The following is an 8,771-nucleotide window of genomic DNA, read 5'->3' as shown; positions in this document are numbered from 1 at the left end:
TGTGGATTTAATCTGCAGCTTTACAGGTGTAGGAAGGTTTTGCATCTTCTTCCTTAGCCACACTGCCCCTGGGTTTCCTTTGTGGTTTTATTTCCATGTCTGCATGTGATTCACCCACTGGGTTTTGCTCCTGAGGCTGCCCTGCAGGACTTGGGTTTGCCCCTGTGAGGGCCAGGTGTGGAGGTGGTGTGCTGCTTGGGTCACAGGCATTCTGGCAGCACCAGGTACTCAGGGGTGTGGTGAATAGGACAGCAGGAAATATAGTGCTCTAGAAGGGTATGGCAATCAGTGTTGGCCAATATGCTCCAGTATCCTTCCTGGAGAACCCGCATCCCTGACAGAGAATCCTGGCAGGCCACAGTCTACAGGTTAGAAAAGATTTGGACACTATGAAGCGACTGCACGTGTAGACTCAAGACTTTTTTTTTAACTCTGGCAGCTCTGCCCCAGTAAGGGTTGAGCACGAAGGTGTCACAGCTGCTTGGCTTGCAGGGACCCTGGCAGTGCCAAGTGTGCAGGATCTTGGACTGCCTCCACTGCTGGACTAATGGCTCTATCAGTATCTTTCTTTGAGCTTCTTCAGCTGGTGAGTAGAAGGCCTCTTTGGCTAGTTTTTCTCTGTATCTCCACGCATTCAGACACTTAGAGGGCTCCCTTGTCTGGGGTCCTTCTCTGTAGTTCAGCCTATCAGGCATATAGAGGGCCCACCCTCAGGCTGGGATCCTACTCTGTATCAGGCACTTGAAGGAGCACCCTGGGTGAAGTCCCACTCTGTAGTTTGGGGAGTCAGGCGCTTGATGGGCCAGCCTCTCTCTTTGTCAGCCTCCAATGCTGGCAAGTGGGGAGAGAGAGGCTATAGTGATGGCTCCACCCCCTACATGTGACTCAGCAGTTTCACCTTGCTTCCATGGCTGCCTGTCATACCTCCACAGGCATTTCCCACCACGATCTCCTCATTCTCACATACAATCAATCTGTGTCTCCCCAGTAAACAGCAGCCCTCACCCTGGGATTGCTCCACAATCCCTATGCTCCAGCTACCAGCTGCTGCACCTTCTAGGTGACCTGTGTCCCTCTCTGGGGTGTGTGTGGCTGTGGCAAGGACTGTTTGATTCTCATTCCATTTAGGCTGCCACAAATGAGCTGTTTCACTCTCAGCCTTAAATGTTTCTCCTCTGGTCCAGATAGGCGCTCCCATGTGGAGTTTGAACACCTACTTCAGTTCTCCCACCCACCTAGGGCAAGTCCAGTCCTACTAACACTTGTACTTTTCTCCCTAGTTCCTTCATCCTACAGACTTTTGGATGGTACCATATGTTATTTTCCTCTGGTTAGGCAGCCCTGTCTGCTCTCAGCTAGTGTTCTGCAAGCACTTACACACCTGAATGTGTATCCCTGATGTATCCATGTCCATCTACAGCTCCACCATCTTGTTCATCTCAACTTTATTAATATTAGAAATAAGACTGCTATGAACATTCATGAGCAAGTCTTTGGGTAAACTTTCTTTCTTTCTTTCTTTCTTTTTTTTTCCATTTTTGTTGGTATATACCTAGAAGTGGGATTGCTGGGTCATATGGCAATCCAATGTTTAACTTTTAAAGCAACTTGCAAAGTGTTTTCCACTGGGTCTGTCCCATTTTGTATTCCGATAAGCAGTGCATGAAAGTTGAAATTTATTCACATACTCATCACACTTCTTCTTGTCTATTCTCTCATTAGAGCCATCATTTTGTTGTGCTGTGCATGCATAGTTGCCATCTGTGTATATTTATTTGGAGAATTTCCTGTGGAAATCTTTTGTCCATTTTTTTTTGCATTGTTGCCTTTCATATATTGTCTAAGTCTCTTAAGTTTTTCATAGTTCAATGTTACTGATATTATTTTTATTTTAATTTTCATTTGTCTATCTTACTATATAGAAAAGCAATTAACTGAGTTTTATATATCAACTGTATATCTTGAAACATTGCTTTAATTACTTCTTAGGTTTTGTAATTTTGTTGTTGCTGTAGATTTCACTGGCTATTCTAAATAGATGTCACTTACAAATAAAAACATTTTAATTCATCTTTTCCAAACCAGATAACTTCTCAATCATTTTCTAAGATGACTTCATGGAGATAAATTCAAAATAATGGAGTGGATATCTTTTTGTTCCTTCTGATCTTAGAAGTAAAGAAATCAGTCTTCTACGATAAAGAGTGCTGTTAGTTATACAGTTTATTACATTCATCAGTTTGAGGAAGTTTTCTGTTTCTAGTTTCTAAGAGTTTTTATACAGGATGTGCTCAGTCACACAGTTGTGTCCAGCTTTTTGTGACCCCATGGACTGTAAGCCTAAAAGGCTCCTCTGTACATGGGACTTCTCCAGGCAAGAATACTGAAGAGGGTTGCCATGCCCTCCTCCAGAGGATCTTCCCAAACCAAGGATGGAACCCAGGTCTCCCGCATGCCTGGCAGATTCTTTACCAGCTGAGCCACCAGGGAAGCCCAAGAATGCTGAAGTGAGTAGCCTAGCCCTTCTCCAGGAGATCTTCCCACCCCAAGAAGAGATGTTAGATTTTATCAAATTATTCTTCAGCATTTATCAAGATGACCCTACTGTGTTTCATTTTTGGTTCTTGAATAAGTTGAATTACACTGATGGATTTTCAAATATTTAAGCAATGTTGCATTCTTAGGGGGACAAAAATCAGTAGATTATGCTGTGTGTACTTTGAATATATTGGTGTAGTCTGTGTTTCATTCTGGACACTTACTATTACTACTTCATCAAGTGCACAATTTTCCCTGCTGCCCTGTCTAATCTGTCATTTTTTCAGTCCACTGTGTTTGTCATCTGACACTATGGTTTTTATATCTACAAAAAGATATTGGGTCTATTTGATGATTTCTCTGTCTACACTTAATTTTATAACACACAAAACACAGTATTTCCAAGTATTTTACTGTCTGTGTGTGCAATTTCTAAAATCTTTTAAATTTCTGTGTCAGCTTGATTTATCAAGGGGATTATAATTTGATTATTCTTTCCTTAGTGAGATTAAATATCTTTTTAATGTGATTGGGGCTATTTCTATACCTTTCTTGTTAATTGCCTGCTCATGTCTTTTAAACATCTCTTAATAAAGTTAAAGGTCAGTGCTGTAACTTAGAAACTGTTGGCTCTTGTCTTTTTCATAAATTTCTATCAGGTTTTAGGTTCTTTGTTATAAAAATATGGAGTCATCTTGTTGGTTTGTTTATGGTGTGCTTTGTTATACCTCTTAAGAATTTGAGCTGTGTGATGCATCCTGGGTGAATAAGCAACCAGTGGACACCAGGAAGTGAGCACTCCACGGAAACCACTGGAAATCCCTCTAAGCCAACAAACTGTCCCTGGGGACACCCCTCAAGCTGGCTGAAACTGCCAGTCAATTAGAAACACAAGGACCGCAGTGAAGCACACAACTCATTCCCCTATCATCCAGAGCCAACAACCTCAATGAGAGACCTTGGGAACTAGATGGGCAGGGCATGATTACTCAGGGTTTTCTCCCAGAAACTGGAAGCTTGTGGTAACTCTTCATGGAAATGAATTCCACCATGGTCTCGACTGTGAGGTAACATCCAAAGGAGATGCCAGCAGAAAAGCAAGATCAGAAAAAGAGATTTATGAGGGCACATGTTGAGAAGACCTTTGCACAGGAGGCTCTCATACTTCTGGGCAAACTCCGCCCCTTCCTGGGAATACTAATCTGTCACAGGTGGTCACTTCCTTCTCAGGATCACGCAGTACAACCTGAAGCATGTATTTATGTCCCTCATCCCCATCACCCTGTTAAAACCCAAGCGTGGGTATTATACCTAGTGAGGTGACCATGAGTCCTAGACTTGAAAGAAGACAGTTCCAAGTGGAGCAAGGGCAAGTGTATTCAGTGCAGTCTCACAGCCTTAAGATAGAGATTTCAGACTGAAAACTAGAAAACTGAGGACGGCTACATGAACAACTGAGAAAAGGAGCGGGGATGGAAAAGGTTTCTGGTAGGTGACCCAGAGTTAAATAGTCTTCAAGTTGCATTAAGATCACCTGTAGGAGGAAAGTGAAATGATTATCATTTTCAAAGCCTAATTATCATGCAGGCTTTTAGGCAAGATATTAAAAATTACTTATAGATGAAATTGAGAGACAACAAAATGAAACCCCGAATAGTGTGGCTGTGAAGCAAGGTTTGGAGGAGACACACTCTCTTTGCCATCTGACACTACTGAGTTGACTTAGAGAGATTGGGTTGGCAGTTGAGTTTGGAGGGCTCTTTAGGGGAATTAAAAAAGCCCCATTTCTCCCACCAAAACATCTGAGTTGCTCTCCATCCTCCCCTAGAGATGTCAGGATGGGGCTTTGTGATGTCAAGGCTCACCCAGGGCTGGTGAAGGGATTTGGTGACTTCATAAAGCATAAGGGTGTAGCCCCCTATATATGGGGGTTCTCAGCAGCTCTGGAACAGACCACTGGGAGTCTTCAAAATGACTAAAGTGACTAGGAAGCCAGACGCTCTAGTGCACTTATGCAACAGCCAACTCCATATATCTAGGATGAAAAGATGAAGACCTCCTCTCAACAGAGGTCCAAAAGAAGTGTTAAGGTGAGCTGAACCCACCCAAGCTCCTCTTGCCCATTGACACCACCCTATAAGACACATTCCTCTGTCTTTGCCTGGCAAACACCCTCTTTTGTCCCACACTCTTTGTCCTGGAGCTATCAATTCCAAACATCTTCACCCTCTTCCCCAAACCAGTGCCGTTCTGTGCTTTCTCTCTTGTTTTCTCCAGGTGGCCAGGGTAGCTGTGAGGGTGAATAAGCATATTCAACCAAAGCTGACCAAGAAAGTTTCTCAAGAAACTTCCATCTCAGAGAATCTTAAGAAAATCAGAAGCTCAAAGCTCTGTAGCCAGTGTTTCAAGGTGAATGAAGAACTGAATCAAAACAAACCAGAAGAAATCCGAGAGATCATGGAGATGACTGCCATTCCAGCTGGACCAGCGAGTAGGCAGTGACTTCAGAGTATGGCTAGAGATCTCAGAAATCTTCGGGGGTCTTGCCTCTGAGAAACTGCCAAGAGTAGAGATGTTGAATCTTATACAAACAATAAACAGTAATAATGAAAATTAAATAAATTCAATGTGATGTGAAATTATGTGTGTCACTGAGCTCTTTGACAGATAGTGGGTGGAAGAGAGGAGAGGTGGGGCGTAAGTGTGTGAAGAGGGAGGGAGATGGGCCCCATGGAGTTGAAGATGGAAGCAGAAGATTCAGTTAGCCAGAAAGTAGAGGGAAAAACTGGGTCCAGACTGAGCCCAAAAGATACATTTCCCATGGGAGAAGAGGAAGAGGACTTGGTGTTTGTGTGAGTGCAGAAGTTGGAACTTAGCTGGGGAGTCGTGTCATGTATGGGGTGGCCATGCCATTTGCTAAAAAAAGGCATAAAAAATAGTTGTCCCTAGGACACCTACCTCCTAGTAGTGTTTATTACATCTTGAGATATGATGTCAGCAACTAACAGCCTCAAAAACTCAATCTTGCTTACTAAAAGGTAGTCCATAGGAGTTAAATAATGGTGTTTTTCAGGTGTTTTGTTTTCTCAAAAAGCTAAAAATGGAACAACACATGACCTAAAATTTTCACTACTGGTTATGTATTAAAACAAAAGCAAAAACAAAAACACAACTTAAACTAAAAAGACACATGTACCCTAAAGTTCCTTGAAGCACACCATTCACCTAAATGTCCATTAGATGATAGATGAATGGATAAAGATATGGTATATATGTATTATAGGCCACTAGTTGTTGTTCAGTCAATAAGACATATCCTACTCTTTGCAACCCTACAGACTCTACCCCTCCAGGCTCCTCTGTCATGGCATTTTCGAGGCAAGAATACTCCAGTGGGTTGCCATTTCCTTCTCCAGGGGATCCTCCTTACCTAAGGACTGAACCCACATGTCCTGCTTGACAGGCGGATTCTTTGCCACTGAGCCCCCAAGAAGACCTTTGAAATACTACTGAGCCATAAAAAGAATGAAATATTGCCATTTGCAGCAACATGAAAGGTATAATACTAAGTAAAATAACTCAGACAGAAAAAGACAAATTCTGTACGATATCACTTATACAATCTAAAAATACCTCAAAGTAGAGAATTTACCAAAACTGAAGGCTCTCAGATATAGCAAACAAGCTACTGTTTACCAGTGGGGAGGGGGAGGGGCAATACAGAGGAGGAGGAGTGGAAGCACAAAGGGTTAGGTGTAAGATGAACTCAAGGATGTATTGTACAACATGCAGAATAGAGCCAGCATTTTGTAATAATTACAAATGTAAAACTAACTTTAACAATTGCATAAAAAGAAAGAAATGGAAAGAAATAGTGGAGAGGAAGGAACAAAGAAAAGAAGGAAGAATGGTGTTTTTGGAGTTCATAAAGCCAATGTTAATTAGGCCCTTTTTAGCTAAGGAATTTAGAATGGAGTAGTGGCCTCCCACAAGCAGGCCAGAGGGAGTGGCCCACATCCAGTGAACGCAATACTGGGGGGCATTGCCCACAAAGAGTTTTATTACAAGAATAAAGTCGGTTCTGTTTTTATTATGATGTCCATACTCCAGTCTTCTTCAATAATGTCAGCAACTAAACACTTTTCCTCTTTAAAATCAAATTTTGTTCATTAAAATTTTTAAAGTTTGTTGTCGTTTATGTCAGGTTTTAATATTTCATATATTATTCACAAGGTAGAAAGTTTTAAAATATTTGTGTATATATACATACACACACTCATATGTATATATATATGTGTATACTGCTGCTGCTGCTGCTAAGTCGCTTCAGTCATGTCCAACCCTGTGCGACGCCATAGACTGCAGCCCACCAGGCTCCCCCGTCCCTGGGATTCTCCAGGCAAGAACACTGGAGTGGGTTGCCATTTCCTTCTCCAGTGCATGAAAATGAAAAGTGAAAGTGAAGTCGCTCAGTCGTGTCTGACTCCTAGCGACCCCATGGACTGCAGCCTACCAGGCTCCTCCGTCCATGGGAGTTTCCTGGCAAGAGTACTGGAGTGGGTTGCCATTGCCTACTCCGATATGTGTATATATACGTATATAATTTCAGAGGGCCACAGTTTTAGTACTTATCTTTAAAAATTCATTGTGTTCTGTGAGGGAGTTAATTAATAGAAGACCCTGTTAAACAGCTGCTGCCAACACAGTCTACCATGATTACCACTGCTCCATTAAACAGAGCATCATTAATGGTTTGGAAGTCCTTGAGACCACTTTCTGCATAGCCTGCCATCCTGCAGGGAATGTCCTATCGCACACTGCACGTTTAAACAGTTGATTATAAATACACAGTGATACAACAAAGATTATCAAGATAAAGACATACAATGTGATTTTATTTATGTCTAAATCAATGACAAAAAGTATTCATGAAAGGTACAAACATTTTAAGCTTGAAATGTATGAAATCTTCTTATATTGAGACATAAACTATCTTGCTGAATTTGAAAAATGTTTTAAAGTAACCCTAACCCTAACCCTAATTTGAAAGATGGTAACGATAACCCTATATGCGAGACAGAATAAGAGACACAGATGCATGGAACAATTTTATAGACTCTGAGGGAGAAGGTGAGGGTGGGACGTTCTGGGAGAATGGCATTGAGACATGTGTATTGTCATATGTGAAACAGAGCACCATTCCATGTTCGATGCATGTGACAAGGGCTCAGGGCCGGGGCAATGGGATGATCCAGAAGGATGGGATGGGGAGGGAGGTGGGTGGGGGGTCCGGGAAGGGGAACACATGTAAACCCATGGCTGATTCATGTCAATGTATGGCAAAAACTATTACAATATTGTAAAGTAATTAGCCCCCAGCTAAAATAAATAAATTTATAAAAAAAAAAATAAATAAAGTGAAATTCACTCCTGTCAGTTATTTTGAAACTATGGTCCAAAGAAAATAAAATTATGTTAATTGGGGCTGTTAAAACTGTACCTTTCACAGATTTTTTTCTTAAAAATTCCCTTACATTTTTACAGTCATAAATAGCTGTAAAATGATCAATAGACATTATACTATGTTTATTTTCTGGACATTATTCCCTTTAATTTATGAATGTAATTGGAAAGTTGTTCTACCGAATGGGTATTAAAAATTACTCCTCTCTTTTGTATGGAAAACACTGTTTAAACTACTGTTGGGAGATATTTTATTGCCTAAAATATTTTATAATTCAATTCTTTTGTCTAGGTTTTTTGTAATTCACCTCTACTGTCTAGGCTTTTTGAATAATTTTGTTAAGGTTGAGGATTTTCTCATCTATCTCTACTATCTTAAGAGCTTCTGTTAGGAATGTGTGTCTGTTGTTGTTTAGTTGCTCAGTTGTGTCCAACTCTTTGCCACCCCATGGACTGCAAGCCCAACAGGCTTCTCTGTCCATGGGGATTCTCCAAATCAGAATACTGGAGTGGGTTGCCAAGCTCTCTTCCAGGGGATCTTTTTGATCAGAGATCAAACTCCTGTCTGCTACAGCTCCTGCATTGCAGGCGGATGCTTTATCACAGAACCAAAATACATGTTGTGTATACAAGAACCACATTTTAATTATAAAGATTTGTAATCGGTGATAAGTGAAAATGGAGAAGCCTAAACAAGAATTTATCTTTTACCAATTAACAGTAAGAAAAAAATCTTCCTTTTATTTTGCCTTCATTTATTTACTTCTTAG

The sequence above is a fragment of the Giraffa tippelskirchi genome, chromosome Y, assembly GCF_054371585.1.
Source record: "Giraffa tippelskirchi isolate mGirTip1 chromosome Y, T2T-mGirTip1v1.2.pri, whole genome shotgun sequence".
NCBI classification, from domain to species: Eukaryota; Metazoa; Chordata; class Mammalia; order Artiodactyla; family Giraffidae; genus Giraffa; species Giraffa tippelskirchi.
This window is presented reverse-complemented; position numbering follows the sequence as displayed.